Below are 14,950 nucleotides of genomic sequence, written 5' to 3'. Positions count from 1 at the left end.
CAATACCATAATAGCTCATATTTTAAAACTCCAAAATGAAACTCTAAAGGGACGAATACAGAGGAGGAGAGCTGGTCTTGTAGTAGCAAGTATGCCTTGTCCCCTTAGCTAAGCAGGGTCCATCCTGGTTGCATATGAAGGAGAGACTTGATGTGTGAGCACTAGAAGATATTCCCCTGAAATGATGGAGCCACTCTGGGAAGAGCATCTAGGTTCCAAGTTCCCTCCCTGGCAGCATCTCCAAGATAGGGCTGAGAGAGACTCCTGCCTGCAGCCTTGGAGAAGCTGCTGCCAGTCTGTGAAGACAATACTGAGCTAGATGGACCAAGGGTCTGACTCAGCATATGGCAGCTTCCCATATTCCAGATGGGGATTTCCAAAAGTGAGTGATCTCTCAGACTCCAGAGTTGGGGTAAAATTACCTCCAACTAGACAGTGATTTGGAGGGAAGCAAGGACAGGGCAGGAAATCATGCAGAGAGGCAACAGGGGCATCCCAGCTTGGACTGGGGCAGCTTCTCTGTGTTTCCTGGAGCCTGTAATTATTTAATTAACTCGTTTCTGCTGGCACATTAGTGGCCCTTCTGTGGTGCATGCAGATTGAGAAATCCCGCGCCAGGAGAAAGCGAAAAAGTGTTCGTTAATTCCGACACTATAGATCTGCAGGCAGCCCCAAGGGAGGGGAAAAAAGCTTTAATTACTTATGAATCAATTGATCTGCTGCTATTTCAGGAGCATCAAATGCCTCTGGGGGAGAGACACACGCCAGGAAGGAACTCTCCTCTCCGCTTTAACCCAGCTGTCACCTCACTGTGTAGGGCGAGGGAGAAGGAAAAAGTCTGAAGGCAGGCTTGGTGCCCTGCAGTCACCACCAAATGTTGCCTAGATGCTGAAGTCAGGGGGGGAGGCTCTCTCTCTCTCTCTCTCTCTCTCTTAGGGAAAGGGCTGGAAGAAATCCAAAGCAAAACAACCCATGTCCAGAGAATCAGGTCAGAGGCAAGGCTCTTCAGGACCCTGGACAGGTCGTGAGAACGGGGAACCCCGTGGTCCCCGATTGTTGTTAAAATGAAAATAAAAAAATATCGTAAGAGCTGGATCAGGCGCAAGGCCCATCTAGTCCAACACCCTGTACCCGTCAGTTGCTTCCGGAGAACTCGCGGGAAGGAGCCCGCATTTCGGCTGCTGCTCACCTGCAACTGGCGTTGCAGGGCACCCTGCCAGGTAGTCCACAGCCATCCAAACTAGGAGCCGTGGATAGACTTCCATGAATTGGTCTGATTAAAGCCAACCAAGTTTGTAGGGGGATTCTCCGGGGAGGAGGGGGGAGAGATGGTCTTGTGGCAGCCAGCACGGATTGTTCAGGGTCCCGCCTGGTTTGCCTTTGGATGGGAGCACTGGGAGAGATTCCCCCAAGGGGATGGGGCCGCTCTGGGAAGAGCACCTGCTGGCCTGCCTGCAGAGGGCTCCAAGTCAATTGACTTTTATTGATTGATTGATAGATTGATTGTTCCGTTTTTATGCCGCCTCTCATAACGTATCTCGGGGCGGTTTACAAAAGGTAAAATACAATATAATTCCCAAAGGGTTGCATTTAAAACCTTAAAATCAACATTAAAAACCATAAACACACACACACACACACACACACACACACACACACACACACACACACACACTAATAATAACAGAAGCAAGAAAGCCGAGAAAACCTGGCAGCCTCTAAGAGGTAGAAGCCTGAGTAAATAACACAGTTGTGAGTTGTTTTTTGAAAAGCAGCTACTGATGTCAGAGAGTGAAGATTCACTGGGAGAGCATTCCAGAGCCTGGGAGGCAACCACAGAGAAGGCCCTGTCCCATGTGCACAACGATTCAGCCTCTCTCAATGCTGGCACATGGCGCAAAGTCCCCTCTGATGATCTCGTTGGGCGGGCAGAAACCCTTGGAAGCAGACGGCCCCCTCAGGTATCCAGGGCCCAAACCATCCGCTCCCTGGCAGCATCTCCAGATAGGGCTGAGAGAGACTCCTGCTGCCTGCAACCTTGGAGAAGCCACTGCCAGTCTGTGTAGACAATACTGAGCTAGATAGACCGAGGGTTTGACAAGAGCAGCTCTTTACCACTGAAGCCTCAGAGGCTCTCAAATAATGATGAAGTTATTTTGAAGCAGCACTTCTGGATGCACGCTTTTGAAAAGCCGACTGCGCCTGTGGATTAGTGCGGCTTGAGCGGAGAGATCCCCCCCCCCGACATATGCGTGCCTTAAGAGAGAGAAATGGCAGCCAGCGTTGCTGGTGGACCTCTCCCCAGGCCCCAGCTGATGCCCACCCTGGTTACTGCTGACACCGGCCAGCCCCAAAACATCTCAGTTGCCGGAGCTGGAGGCGACCAGTGAACGTCTAACCCGAAGAGAAGAATTACACAGATTTCAATTGATTTTCCACTGTTAATGAACCATGCAAGAGCTTTTGATTGCATCTTGAAAAGATTTATAATTATTCATTGAATCTCAGAAGATAATTAAACTTCATAAAAATGCAGGCATGACGAGGCTGGCGAGCGGAGCCCTTTTGCATGGATTCCGGATAGAGAGCGGGTGTGGGGGGGAGGTAAGGCGGGACTCCTGAAGATAAAAGGAGTCAGGAAGTGGGGGCAGAAAGAAGCATGGCAAAACTGGGTATTTCTGTTCCCTGCTCCCCCACCCCGCATTCTTTTGCCTTGCAGGAAATGCTTATTAGTAGTGTTCCCTCTAACAGGGATTCCCTAAATCTGTTTCCTTGCAATTCCATCCCATTGGTTCTATCCCTGCCCTCAAGAGCAAGAGAGAACAAATCCTCTCCTTCTTATAAGTACAAAGTAGGACTGAACCTAAATGGACCCCGGTTCATGAAGGGATGACATCGTGCAATTATTTAGGGGCTTCTGGGAATGAATGGCAACCCCTGGCGATCCTATTTCCCCTGAGAAGCTTCCTAAAATCTTGCCGTCTATACTTTTATACCACACTTCGTCTAAAGACCCTAGGATGGTTAACGACAAGATAAAAACACACAACAAATCTTTAATAAAAGCATTAGCTCCTCACTTAGAGCAGAGTGGGCGGTGCCCACCCAAAAATTTGCCCCGGTCAGCAGCTGCTTGCTTCACTGACTCTGCCTCCTGGTCTCTGCTGGCAGCTTGCCTGCTGCAATGTTTTCACAGAGTGGGCGTCGGTAGCGCCCTACTGCAACGCCACATGTTTCATTGGGCTCGCTTAAATATTCATGAGGCAGCCGCCAATCGAAAGGCTGGCCTTTGTTTTCAAAAGGTGGGCGGGGCTGGGAACACCCTGCCAGCCAATCACATGTCGTCATTTTGACTGACTGCTCTGGCTGCCTCCTTCTTCCGTCCCTGGCCCAGTGGGCTCAGGAAGCACTTCGAACTTGAAGCGCCGCCAGCTGACGGAGGGAGCGGGCTGCATTTCTTCTCCATCTCCACGCAAGATCAAGGTGCAGCTTTTCAAAGCTACTCACTTGACCCGGTGAAAGGGGCATCCGGAGCCGGGCTAGCTCCGACTCGGGCTAGCTCCTCCATCCTCTCCATCTCATCCCAACAGATGTAGATACCTGGTAGAGCTCCACCTTCCTCTTGCTCCATCACCTTTTGGAGCAGGAGGTGGCCCTTGATGACCTGGCAAGGAACGTGTAGGGTTGGGGAGAACACAGCTGGAAGCAGAAGAATTCTGAAGGCAGGCTTGGTGCCCTGGAGTCACCGCCAAATGTTGCCTAGATTCTAAAGTCAGGGTGGGAGGCTCTCTCTCTCTCTCTCTCTCTCTCTCTCTCTCTCTCTCTCTCGGAAAGGACTGGAAGAAATTCAAAGCAAAACAACCCATGTCCAGAGAATCAGGTCAGACGCAAGGTAGGGATGTGCACGAATCGATTTTTCTGATTCGATTTGTCCCCGAATCGAATCACCCCCAATTTGTTTGGGGTCCGACGAGGCCTTGGGCGTGTGCAACCTCTCTAACTCGGATGGGAAGCTCATGTCCAAGATGGTGTCGGCACTCAAGCCTTTCCGGTTTGCCACGAAGAGCTCGTGTGCCGATACCACTCCTCCGAACCAGGCCCTGCCCACAGCTACTCTCCTGGAAAAACTGATGAGTGAACTCCGGACCTCTCTGAAGTTCAAAAGGTAAGAGAATTGAGGAGCTGGACACTCCTTAATTGGCATATATCCCCAGTTCTGAGGTTCACGAAGACAAATGAAATTATTTCAAGAGGTAGCAGCAGAGGTCTGGGTCTGAATGGCATCTTAATTGCCTGGGGGATGCATCCTCGGGATACTGGAATGAACCAGACTCCTGGAGTAAAGATCTTGCATTGCCACTCAACGTGGCATCTTCTTAAGGGGGTAAGGAAATGTGGCAGCTTTCTCCTCCTCTTGACTTTATTTAGAGTTTAAAAGCTTAATAAAGATGATAATTTATTTAGGGCTTTGGCTGTAGACAAGGCTCCACAATTCAGCGGCGGGATAATTGGGATCTAATTAGATGGAATAACAAAGCAGTCATTGACAGATGGAATTCCAGACGCCCCAAGACTGTGGTGTGAATGGAGGCTTCTGCCGGTTTCCGAGGGATCACCTCACCGAGGGGTAAAAATAGACAGAAACGTCTTTGGGAAGGCAGCAAGACAGAAAGGCAGGGAGGGCCTAGTTCCTCATTAAGGAAGATGCTAAATTTGGAAATGGAGCAATAAGATTTTGCCTGGGAAGGCCTTCAAGAAGAACCATCAGGGGAGCTGTGCACATCCAACACTTTCAGAAATGGGCACAACATCTAGCGCCCTGTAAGTCTTGGCTTTCAATTGTAAGCAAGAGTGTTCTTGTCCTTGAGGTAGCAAAGCCAAGCTCGGAAGTGTTTGAGGAAAGATCTGAGGAGGAGAGCTGGTCTTGCAGTAGCAAGCATGACTTGTGCCCTTTGCTAAGCAGGGGCTGTCCTGGTTTGCATTTGAGTGGGAGACTACATGTGAGCATGGGGAGATATTCCTCTTAGGGGATGGGCCTGCTCTGGGAAGAACAGAAGGTCCCAAGTTCCTTCCTTGGAATCTCCAGGTAGGGCTGAGAGAAACTCTTGCCTTGGAGGAGCGGCTGCCAGTCTGTGTAGACAATACTCCGCCAGAAAGGCCAAGGGTCGGACTCAGGCAGCTTTCTATGTTCAGACACACACCACCTCCTCCAAGATGCATTGCACAGAGACATATTGCCTCCCCCAAACCCCTGTCATAACAATGGATATTTGCTAGTACTACCCAAAAGCAACAGACAAAAACAACCATGGGTGCTAAAATCTGGGACCATTCCCGGCGGGTTAAGACAACTGTATCTCGCCGTTTCCTCCTGTTCCCTTCATCACGCCATTTTCTGGCGCATCAGTTTCCTCACCGCGACCTTTCTAATTGAGGCTTCTTAACCTTTCTCCTTCAATTACCACAGCCCATTTTTGCATTCTGCAAAAAATAGGGGCAACCCCTCCCCCGTTTTCCCTTTCGAAAGGTTAAAAGATAAAATGAGAAAAAGAGTGAGAGAGAGGAGGAAATTAACCAAGTCAAAGTTTGCCGTTCCTGGCAATCCCGAGAGAGTTTCGCAAACGCAGATGACATTTCCATACAATTGACATTTCCTCGGCAATCCAGGCAGAAGTTTGTGTGTGCAATAGAGATGGAAAGAGTCAGGCGCCCATGGAAATGACTGCAAATGCATCTCCGGCTTTCTGCAGAGATCTCTGTGCATCCCCTGATAACTGAGCCAAGAGGCACCTTTTCAAAGTGGCGATTCTCTTGTGTTTATCAGGGAGAGCAACTGGCCCTCTCCATCCCCAGCACAGCATCCCTCCAGTGGCTGTTGCTGGGGCCGATGTTTATGTTTCTTTCTTTCTTTTTCTTTTTAGATTGTGAGCCCTTTGGGCGACAGGGGGGCATTTTTATTGATTTATTCCTATTTCTCTATGTCAACCGCTTGTGCTGAAACGCGGTCTATAAATATTTGTCATCTTGTCGTCCTCATCACTGCTTAAAGCCACAGGAGACCCGCCCTCACTCCCATATGGCAGCTCTGACTGAACCCTTATTTTACTCGGAGTCCCCTTCTCTGTCGGACTACAATGCCCATCACCCTCCAGCTGCAGTGTATTGCAGCTGAGGCTGACGGGTGTTGTAGCCCAGCCCCAGCCGGAGAGCCTCAGGCCGGTGGTGACTTCTGTGGTGTGTGACGGCTTCCCTCCTGTTCTGCTTCTTCGACGCTCAGCTGGGCTTCCGGCTGCAGATCTGCCTGGCTCCTGGAATGCAGACGTCTCCTCCTGGCCCGCTTCACCAAAGCCAGTTCTCTGCCGGCCCTAATTCCTGGCCACCTGAGGGCCGGATCCTGCAAAGAGGCCACAGGCCCCTCCATTACATGGCTGCCACGTGGGAACGAAGCCCCCAGCCTGGCAGCCACACGTCCCCATGCATTGGGGCTCAGCATCTAGCTGGCAAAACGCATATTCCCAACGCAAACCTCGCCACTCACCCTTCGGTGGCAGCCCACGAACTTGTTCCCAGTGACCACATATTGAAATAAACCAGGTCACGCCCAGCCTCCATTTCCCTGCGGTCCAGCGAGCGGTTCCGGCGCCAACTGCAGGCGCGGTCTCCACGTCCAGCCTCCATTCGCCACGAGGCAGAACCTCCTCCAGCCTCCCCGGAATGAAAATATCACCAGCCCCGGTGGGAAAGATAATGAACAGGGGAGAAGATTGATCGCGGCAGCGGTAATTAGCCGGGAGACCCCTGCTTGCCTCGTAAATCCCACACACCTCTGCGCAAGCCGCCCTGTGGGGGGGATGAAGACCACGGCAGCCACCGTCTCCCTTGGCATCTTGGGAGTCAGACCTGGGAGATCTCCAGCACGGAAAAAGACACCTCTTGCTCGGATTGCACGGTTGGGATGGGGGTAAGCTGGCATAGAGCTGGTCTGGGAGGAGAGATGGTCTTGGGGTAGCGCGTGCGAATTGTCCCCTTTGCTAAGCAGGCTCTGCCCTGGTTTGCATTTGGATGGGAGACTACATATGTGAGCATTGCAAGATATTCCCCCTAGGGGATGGGGCTGCTCTGGGGAGAGCACCTGCCTGCTTGCATGCAGAAGGTTCTAGGTTCCCTCCCTGGCAGCATCTCCAAGACAGGGCTGAGAGAGTCCCCTGCTTGCAACCTTGGGGAAGCTGCTGCCAGCCTGTGTGGACAATACTGAGCTAGATGGACCAACGGTCGGACTCAGTAGAAGGCCGCTTCCCATGCTCCGATGTTCCCATGTGTGCCCTCTGGGCTTCCCCTCTGAATCCCAGCACCGCCCCTGAGAGGAAGGACTTCCTCTCTGGCTAGGCAAGGATCATATCAAACAATGGACCGCATTATTTCTCCGGGGGGCGGGGGGAGGAAGGAAGTGGGGTCTTTAATTTGAAAAAAATATCTGGTATCATGTCCTGCCCACCCAGTTCAGCAGCTTGGATTGTTAGGGGGGTATATAAGAAGAGCCCTGCTGGATCAGGCCCATCTAGTCCAGCATCCATGTGAGCCCTTTGGGGACAGGGATCCATCTTATTATTTATTTATTTATTCCTCTGTGTAAACCGCCCTGAGCCATTTTTGGAAGGGCGGTATAGAAATCAATCAATCAGTCAATCAATCAGTCAATCAATCAGTCAGTCAATCAATCCTGTTTCCCACAGTTGCCGATAAGAATATCTTACAGCAGAAAGTGCTCACACGTAGTCATAGGAAGCTGTCTTCTACCGAGTCTGACCCTTGGTCTATCTAGCTCAGGATAGTCTTCACAGACTGGCAGCAGCTTCTCCAAGGTTCCAGGCAGGAATCGCTCCCAGCCCTCTCTTGGAGATGCTGCCAGGGAGGGGACTTGGGACCTTCTGCTCTTCCCAGAGCGGCTCCATCCCCTGCGGGGAGCATCTTCCAGTGCTGACACTTGTGGCCTCCTATTTAAATGCAACCAGGACAGACTCTGCTTAGCAAAGGGGGCAGTGCACGCTCGCTACCACACGACTGCCTCTCCACTGACTTCCTTTCGTTGGATTCCGAGGAATCATCTTAACCTCGAAGCTTCTGCATGCGCGGCGTGCTTGGCGGCCGACTCACGCCGGCACACCCTGCCTCTCCACGCTTATCTGTGTGATCTCGGCCCGCCACAGATTGCTGGCCCTGAAAACCCCGAGCGCTGTGGGTGACAGACACTTCCGGAGACTGACAGGCAGCCAGAGTCAGCCGAACGCGGCTGGTTGCCATGGAAATGTGCGCGCCCCCTTTTCCTCCAGCGCCTTCGCAGCCTACGGGAACCCGGCCAGCTCCCACTGAGCGAGAAAGAGACGTCTTTGCCAAGGGACTTACTGAAGGATGGCTGTGAGTGTCCAGCCATCCTGATCCAAGCCAATTATGAGTGCTGGCAAGACAGAATAGGACCGCAGCGTGGGCCAGGATGCGTGACGTCAATGCTGCATCCCCCAGCGGAGGCGCCGGCAACCAAGGAATGCTGAACGCCGGCTCCTGAGCTCGGGGCAAGTCAGGGCCCCGCCAGTTTTTCATGTGGCATACGCCTGACCTCTCTCCGCTGTGGAACGGGACTGCAAAAATGCCACCGTGCCCTGCTGATTGGGCCAAGAGGCACCTTGCAATGGGGCGATTCTCTTCACTGAGCGGGGGAGCGTAACTGGCCCAGCACAGGACCTCCAGTGAGTGTTGCTGGTGTCTGCCTTGTGCTTCTTTTGGGGTTGTGAGCCCTTTGGGGACAGGGAGCCATCTTATTTATTCGTTGTTTCTCTGTGTAAACCACCCTGAGCCGTTTTTGGAAGGGCAGTATAGAAATTGAATGAATGAATGAATGAATGACTGGATCAGGCCCAAGGAGGCCCATCTAGTCCAGCGTCCTGTTTCGCACAGTGGCCCCCCCAGATGCCGCTGGAAGCCTACAGGCAGGAGCTGAAAGGGGCAGGCCCTCTCTCCTGCTGTTGCTGCCCTGCAACTGGGATTCAGAGGCATCTCTTGCCTTTGAGCCTGGAGACAGCCTATAGCAGGGGTGGGGAACCCTGGCACTCCAGCTGTTTTTGGACTACAACTCCCATAATCCCCAGCCACAGAGGCCAATAGCTAGGGATTATGGGAATTGTAGGCCAACATCTGCAGGAGTGCCAAGGTTCCCCATCCCTGGCCTATAGCCATCAGGGACTATTAGCCCTGGATAGCCCTGCCCTCCAGGAATTTGTCTAAGCCCCACTTAAAGCCATCCAACCTGGTGGCCATCACTATGTCCCACGGCAGAGAATTCCATAGATCCTCTCTCTCTCTCTCTCTCCCTGGCACTGTACATAATTTAAAATGCAACAGATATAAAAATAGAATAAAAACAATTAAAACACAGTTTTAAATGAATTATGCACTGTCTGAATCCTCCCTCCCTCCCTGCTACGATTTTCCTTCTGCTAAAATGTAGCCCCCTGGTTTTGAGCCAGATAACTGTGCAACACTGGAAGGCAACAGCTGTTTGTGGCACACAGACTGTGTCCACGATCGTTGCAAATATTAGAGAAGATCTTTGTAGGGACGGACACAACCTCCCTGAGAAATCTTGCCTCTTGTTTTATGCTCTCTCCAAATGCCTGAAACATTCGGTCTGAGGGAGAACTCCGAATTCACTTCAAAGGCTGCTCTCGGATATGTTTCATGGGCAGCTGGGAACAGAGGAAGCTGCCTTCCCGGGCAGACGCTTGGTCCGTCTTGGTCAGTAAAGTGTCTACTCGGACTGGCAGCATCTCTCCAAGGTTTTCAGGCAGGAGTCTCTCCCCCAGCCCTACCTGGAGAAGCTGCCGCCAGGGATTGAACCTGAGACATTGGGCATGCAAAGCAGAAGCTCTGTCACTAAGCTAAGTCCCCATCCCCTAAGGGGAATATCTTACGGTGCTCACATTCAAAAGCAAACCAGGGCAGACCCTACTTAGCAAAGGGGATAATTCATGCTCGTTATAAATCCCTAGTTATTTATTTCTTATTTATTTTATTTCTTACATTTATATCCCGCTCTTCCTCCAAGGAAGCAGTGTACATGGTTATGCTTGTTCTCACAGCAACCCTGTGAGGTAGGTCAGGCTGAGAGACATACAACTGGCCCAGAGTTACCCAGTGAGCTTCATGGCTGAATGGGGATTCGAACTCAGATCTCCCTGGTCCCAGTCCAACCACTACACTCTACTAGAACTCTAACCACTGCACAACACTGGCTCTATGAGATGAGAGGCCCATAGTTGTCCAAGATGAACTGTAGGCAGTCAGAAGAATAAGATTTGAGTTCCATTCTGGAGAATAATTCCAGTAAGCGAATTTCAAAATCCAGGGCAGAACCCCGTAGAAGTAGATTGGGAACACACACACCCCTCCTCCTAAAAATGCTTATAATAAATATATTCAGGCCATCCAAGTCAGGAGATCAAAGACTTCAAATCTCAAGCGTAGCATGAAAATAGTTTTATGCCTTGGAAAGATTTCTCTCCTCCTGCCTTCCGGCTTTTCAAAAGACCTCCAAGGCTCTTCTCGAATCTCAATAAAACATTACAAATGGATGGAAAATATGCAATAAAAGAATTATCAAACAACAGAACCGGATAAAAGGGGCAAGGATGCTTCCAATTCTGGTCCCTGCTGGCCCCTTCCCGAAAACCTGGCAAAAGAGCCTGGTCTGCTCTCAGAAGGCAAGATGAAATTGCGAGGAAATAGGATGTCACTCCCTCAATTCTTTACTGGGCTGATTGGTATTGTGTGGATTCACTATGTTACTAATCCATTTTGGGTGGGGCTGGGATTTGTTTTTAGAAAAGGAAATGTTTCTACTCTGCATCATTGATTATACTGGATTCCAAGCTGGCTTGGGGATCATACATTTGAATTGAAATTAAAAATAAAATAAAATAAGAGATATAAACTAGTATTGTAGCAGTGTACAAATTCATTAAAGAAGTGAGGGATTGACATCCTATTCGAGAGTGAGCCACCAACCAGCAAAAATCATCAGATTTGATCCCACCAAGCAACTCCTGAATATCAACCAGTGTTCAGCATGGAAACATCTCCACCTATTGTGACCATGATAAGAAGGCACCTTGACACTTTGCTCCATAACCATAGGGACATAGGAAGCTGCCATATACCGAGTCAGACCATTGGTCCGTCTAGCTCAGTGTTGTCTTCACAGACTGGCAGCGGCTTCTCCAAGGTTGCAGGCAGGAATCTCTCTCAGCCCCATCTTGGAGAGGCTGCCCGGAAGGGAACTTGGAACCTCGGATGCAATTCCCGGAGTGGCTCCATTCCCCTAAGGGGAATATCTTACAGTCCTCACATGTGGTCTCCCATTTAGATGCAAGCCAGGGTAGACCCTGCTTAGCAAAGGGGACAATCGTGCTTGCTACCACAAGACCGGCTCTCCTCCCATAATTTGGAGGAGGGGGCTTAAGCTATATGATGAAGTGGAGGACCTTTAGATGTGGGAGGCAGAAAAACCAGAGTGGGAGCTAGCACACACATGCGCACACACACATGCGCGCGCGCACACACACACACACACACACACACGCACTCTCTCTCTCTCTCTCTATAATGGCTCAGTGGAACTGTTGCCTCTAAACATTCTCCGGCATGCAAGATCTACCAGCGCCCGCCCTGACCACCAGGCCTCGCCTTCTGACAGCTTCATTACGGGTGACCTTCAGCATCAGCATGGTTGGTGGAATGATTTCGCACCAATTTCTCCGCACATTTTCTCCTCCTCCCTCCTCCATGCACAACAGAAGGGCCATTTCCCCAAAGAGCCGAGGCCTCCTGCACAGATCGTTGTCCCCGGTCGCCACTGAATTCCTTTCTGTTTCATTATTATGTAGGAAGCGGCCTGATACCGTCAGATCCTTTCAGGGCTGCTCAACTTCGGCCCTCCTGCAGACGTTGGCCTACAACTCTCATCCTTCCTGGCTAGGGGGCCACTGTGGCTGGGGACGATGGGAGTCGTAGTCCAAAAACAGCTGCAGGGGTGGGCAAAGTTGAGCCGGCCTGAGCTAAAGGGTCAAAGTCGTCCAGGCCTCCTCTGACGACGACACCCCTCCGTCACCGTGCTGTTTCCCCTTTTAGGCATCACCCCCTAAACTGTAATCTCTCTGGGGCTGAGACCCATTCACTTTCCTCCTTCCTTGCTTTGGCATGTGCATCCTTGCCCATTGGCAGCGGCACTGTACGTTTTGAAGAAGCAGGATGATATAATGGCAGTTCCCTTCTGTAATTCAGCGCAGGGCTCCTCCGGCGAGAGATCTTTCCATCCCGTCTTCCACAGTGGCTGGGTTCCTTCCTCTGCAGTCTTTCATTGCCCCCCTTTAAATGACCCTAAGCTGGCTCCACTTCTGAGATCTGAGAAGAGCAGAACTGGGGATGATATGGCTGCCAGCTACGCCCAAGGAGACACTTCTGAACCCAGCACGACCTCGCTGCTTCCTCTGTGGCTTCACAGCTGGCTGTGTGTGCCAAGGAAGAAAGAGGTTTCTCGAAGAATAAAAAGGAAGAAGGTTTTAAGGGTTTTTGGTTTTTTTTAAATTAACTCCCCTTCAAAGAATGAGAAGTTCAGGCGAGTTGGAGGGGTAGTGATCCTGACCCATGAGCAGGTTTCTGGGCGAAACCTCCCACACTGCTTGCATTGGCTAGGCAGCATGACTGTCAAATGCTGTCATCACAAAAGATATGGCAGCCTGTCACCTCCCAACAGGGACCGGGCCTCCTGGGGAGTCCTGCAGAATTGGCACTGCCCCCCTTTTAGGAGCATAGGAAGCTGCCTTCTACTGAGTCAGACCCTTGGTCCATCCAGCTCAGTGTTGAATGCACAGGCTGGCAGCGGCTTCTCCCAGGTTGCAGGCAGGAGTCTCTCTCAGCCCTGTCTTGGCGATGCTGCCAGGGAGGGAACTGGGAACCTTCTACGCTTTTAGCACGTGTCCACACCAACCAGGCCCCGCACATTTGGGATGAGGGGAGGGGGGAGGAGCTCTCTGGCTCGAAGCCCGATCCCCTCTTACCCGACAAACTACATGGTGGCAGATCAGAGCTGTAAAAGGCCTTTATCAAGACATTCCTCCTGTTCCCACCCAGAAGGGAAGGAAAACACGCTCCCGAACCCGAGCTGCGACTGCTCCTGCTTCATTATTTATGATACTTCCGTTATTTCAAATATAAATAATCCATGACTGCAAAGTGCGGTTGGCACATTGAATATTCATGGCCAGGGGGTGGGTGGCTTGAGGGTTATCGCTGTTGTTTTAGGGGGGCTGGGGATGCTCTCCGGGACGTGTCGAAAATTCCTGACGCTGAAATCACAACAATGATGGTAACAGCTTGTCAAAACTGGGGTGGAAGGAGCCATCACAACAGGGAACTCTTCTGGTGCCTGGCGACTCGGGAAGGAAGGGAGGCAGACGTAGGGAGCCACAGGAGGAGGAAAGCATCTGAGTTAATTTGGAAGGCGAGTGGGCACCTCCCAGCAGGGCGAGAAGCTGGAGCCTGCTGAGAAGTTCCTTGCCTTGCTTTCTCTGAACACAGGAGGGAGTTTTAGCACCAATTCTGCCTGGCAGTCTCCACTGGGACCTGACCAGTTTATTCCACTTCCAGGAGCATTTCTTGCTGCGCGTGAAAGCCATGCCTTAGGCCTGGAATCTTCTCTTTTCGGCTTTTGATAACCAATGTGAAAACATTGGTGACATCAACAATAGGTAGGAGAGCTGGTCTTGTGGCAGTGCGAGCAGGAATGGTCCTCTCTGCTAAGCAGGGTCTGCCCGGGGTTTGCATTGGGAGGGGTGACTACACGTGTGAGCACGGGAAGAGATTCCTCGTAAGGGACGGAGCCGCAGCTCAATGGAAGAGCATTTGCTTGCATGCAGAAGACCCCACGTTCAGGCCCTGGCATCTCCAGGTAGGGCCGGGAAATACCCACCCTGAAACCCTGGAAAGCCTGTCAGAATGGACCATACTGATCCAGATGGGTCTGATTCAGTCCTAGGCAAATCCCCTCCTTTTTAAACACACCCTCCAGTTGTATTTCAGGAGTGCAATTCAAAGCTCTGTGGAAGCACATTTAAAATCTGAAGTTCTGGAAACTGCTGCGGTCCTCATGTGGCCACAGATCAGCGGCAGAGTGTCTGCTTTGCACATGGAAGGTGCCGGGTTCAGTCCCTGGCAGCCATTCCAGGCAGGGCTGGGAAAGACCCCTCTCTGAAACCCTAGAGTGATGCTGCCAGTCAGGGTGGGCAATGCTGAGCTAGGTGGGCCAAGGGTCTGACTCTGTTTGGCAGCTTCCTAGGGTCCTGTACGGCGTGTGGAGATTCCTACTAGATCAGACTAGTTTCATGCCTTTTTGGATCAACTTTGGTTTGATTCAAGTAGGGATCTTTGGATATTGTTGCGCCCTGTTTTTACCACGCTCAGCTCTGCATCGCCTTGGAGGACAGGTCTATCATCGGCCACCGGTCTGATGGCTGTGGGCCACCTCCAGCCTCAGAGGCCAGATGCCTCTCAATACCAGTTGCAGGAGAGCAGCAGCAGGAGATGAGACATGCCCTCACTTCTTGCCCGTGGGCTCACCAGGGGCATCAGGTGGGCCACGGTGTGAAACAGGATGCTGGCCTCGATAGGCCTTGGGCCTGATCCAGCAGGGCTGTCCTTATGCCGTGCTCCTGAGTAGATTAAACCGAGCTTGAAAAGGCGCCACTGAGTTCCCAGCAACCATGGCCCCACAGAGAGGAGGCAAGACCAGCCACCAGTTCCATAATCCGTGATCCTCCGCCGGCTTCAAGACCTGCCCCATACATCTGCCCCTTGATGTCGGCTTCACCTTGCTTGTGGATGTCAGCGTGCCGAAGACAGG

The sequence above is a fragment of the Hemicordylus capensis genome, chromosome 16 (assembly GCF_027244095.1).
Source record: "Hemicordylus capensis ecotype Gifberg chromosome 16, rHemCap1.1.pri, whole genome shotgun sequence".
NCBI classification, from domain to species: Eukaryota; Metazoa; Chordata; class Lepidosauria; order Squamata; family Cordylidae; genus Hemicordylus; species Hemicordylus capensis.
This window is presented reverse-complemented; position numbering follows the sequence as displayed.